This window comes from Ananas comosus, linkage group 6 (genome assembly GCF_001540865.1).
Source record: "Ananas comosus cultivar F153 linkage group 6, ASM154086v1, whole genome shotgun sequence".
Classification (NCBI taxonomy): Eukaryota; Viridiplantae; Streptophyta; class Magnoliopsida; order Poales; family Bromeliaceae; genus Ananas; species Ananas comosus.
The window spans coordinates 7,353,329-7,356,110 of record NC_033626.1 but is presented as its reverse complement, the minus strand read 5'-3'; the positions used below and the strand labels follow the sequence as shown (position 1 = coordinate 7,356,110).

The following is a 2,782-nucleotide window of genomic DNA, read 5'->3' as shown; positions in this document are numbered from 1 at the left end:
GAGGTTACTAAGATGATTCTAACATGAATCTATGGTTTTATTAGTGTGCTTTGCACTAATTGCGATATAGAGCTCAAAATGCTATTTTTGCAAATCGATGTGTTTGATCTAAATTGGTTGTATATAAACCTAATTGATAGGTAACGAAACACGTTGGCGAAGACGGTTCGGCAATCCGACGAGCCGTTACAAAGTTATTAAAGAAACGGACGTTTAGGCTTCGTTTCCGCCTGGAGGGCCGAGGCGACGTCGTAAAATCGTGGAAACGGATTTGAAGCACCGTAGCGAGAAACCGAAGACCTATAATTTCCAGATCGTGGATCGGAGGTCGTTTGGTGGTCGCGCACGGATTGGGTCGAGCCGAGCGGCGTGCGCCGCGGGAGGCTGATTGCAAGTGACGACGAGCAATCGGAACGCGGTAAAAGGTGGGGGAGTGCCATCCCGAAGCAATCGGGCTTCTCCTTATGTCTAAGTATTTCTATGTTGATCAATTATGCATATTGTGTATCGATACCTTGCATTATAGGGTGATAGTTGATGGTTGGTTCTATATATATATATATTGCATGCTTCTTGAAAGGGTAATGTATTTGGCTTAGTGCTTATATCTAGCATGCTTGAGGTTTATATATGTGATGTGAAACCCTATAATGAGATGATAGGTGTGGATGGGAACTTAGTAATGTATTGGCTATTGCATTGGAAACTCTAAACTGTCATTGATTAAGTTGCATATTATGGTGTTGCATATAGGGTGTTTAGAAACTTGTATCTCTATTTGCATGCTAGTGTTAATGTAGCTTGGTAGATATAACACTTGAATCTAGTATGCATGAAGTTAGTATGTGCACCTTAACCCTATATGAGATGATATGTGACGGATTGGAACCTAGGCAAATGATAACCTAGTGTTTGTGTTGTGTGAACGAAGAACCTAGTAAAGTGTGAACTAGAGTCTTGGAAACTTGTAAAGGACGAGTGGCATCTAGTTAATGTTAACCTATGACGAGTGGCATCTAGTTGATAGCACATATGAGAACCTTAGTGTAGTTGAAACACTAGAAGGTTGAGTATTAGACTGGCATTGAGTTGATGAGTTGTTAACCCTAGATGATAGGGTGTTCCCAGTTGATGACACTATCTTTAGTTGATAGGATGTTCCCAGTTCATGAGATTGGATCGATCTCACATTGCCTGTCTGCGCTTGGTGGAGGTCGCTCCTCCCAGGTTGTGCGCTCCGGAGTTTGGTCACTCGAGGGGCAGCCCGTGTAGTTGCTGCTTGGATCAGTCGCTTGTTATCCGCAGGCGTTCTCGGGGTTAGTGCAGAGCTAGGCACCTCCCTCGGAGATTGATATGTGAGCCTTGCTTGTGAACCTTGTGTTCACCACGAGCTTTGTGTTACGCATTGAGTCGTACTCATTGTTGTTGTTCATGATAGCTTGCTTCCATCGTTGTTGTTGTTGTTCATAGTAGCTTACTAGTGTTCATAGTAGCTTACTTATTGCTCATGCCTTCATGATATGCTATTCCTTCGCCTCTGAGATTTGAGTACCTATTGAGTCATACTCATTGTTGTTGTTCTTGATGGCTTTGCTTCCATAGTTGTTGCTGTTGTTCACCTATGAGATTTGAGTGGAGTAGCCTTGTACCTAGTAGGTCGAGATTTGAGTCGGGCAAAGTGCGGGGTAGCCTTTGCCTAGGCCTTTGAGATGTGAGCCAGTTCTTTGAGATGTGAGTGGGGCAAGGTGCGGGGTAGCTCTTTGCCTAGGACCTTTAAGATGTGAGTCGGGCGAGGGGTGGGGTAGCTCTTTGCCTGGGACTTTCGAGATTGGGTCGGACCTTTGAGATATGAGTCAAGTGAGACAAGGAGTGGGGTAGCTCTTTGCCTAGGACCTTGAGATTTGAGATCTTAGGCAAAGTTGGCCTAGTTGATTGGGTGGTAACATGAATTGCATAAGTGTATTGCATTCATGCCTTGATTTGACATAGTGGATTGCATAACTATGTTGTTGTTGTATTTATTTCACTGTTGAGGTGTATTAGCATGATAGTAGGTTGTTGCTAGATGATGTTCCATGCATCCTTTGCATTTGATGGCATAGTAGATATAGTAGTAGTTATTTCTATCTATCTTTCTATCTATCTATCTGTGCCAGCTTGGACCTAGTGGGAAGATCGGCGGAGTCGGCGGCCGAACCCACTGGGAACTATATTTATATAGTTCTCACTCCGTGTGGTTTTGGGGTACAGGTACACACGAGAGCGGATCGGCAGAGGATCGCGGTTTGGGCTTAGCGCCCTAGTGCTAGTTGGTAGTTTACTTTCCTATTTTGCATTAGAGTTACCCTATACATGTATTGAGAGTAGATGATGTATAGGATGTGAGGTATTTTGAGATGAATGTAAACTAATGTTTATGCTTTGGATGAATGTATAGTTATGTTGAAATCAAATGTATTAAAGTTGAATGGATGTAATAGCTTAGTATCTCTCTTTGGTTTCACTTGTATGTTTCCTCCTCGTGACGCTTGCTCTTGTAATGTTCAGCACTGTTTGTGCTCTCGCTATTGTTGCATGATCATGTATGTATTCAAGTTGATTTCCTGGGGACTTGTTGTACATGATCTCGTTGTTGAGCCTTGGGCGGACAGGGGAGGTGCTGTCCGTTCGGCGGTCCGCCCGCCGCGCCCGAACCGTGCCAATTCGTTAGCGGCCTCGGGGCGGGGCGTGACAGTGCAGCAGGTGGCACACCCGCAGGCTATCCCGAAGAGGAAAAGGCCAT

General features: G+C 44.4%; 1 long non-coding RNA gene across 1 annotated transcript; it reads left to right on the top strand.

Annotated features, from left to right (window-relative positions):
* LOC109711937 lies at window positions 387-2,477 on the top strand. The gene is made up of 2 exons (XR_002216721.1): window positions 387-425; window positions 2,251-2,477. It is a non-coding gene; the product is annotated as an uncharacterized LOC109711937 (long non-coding RNA).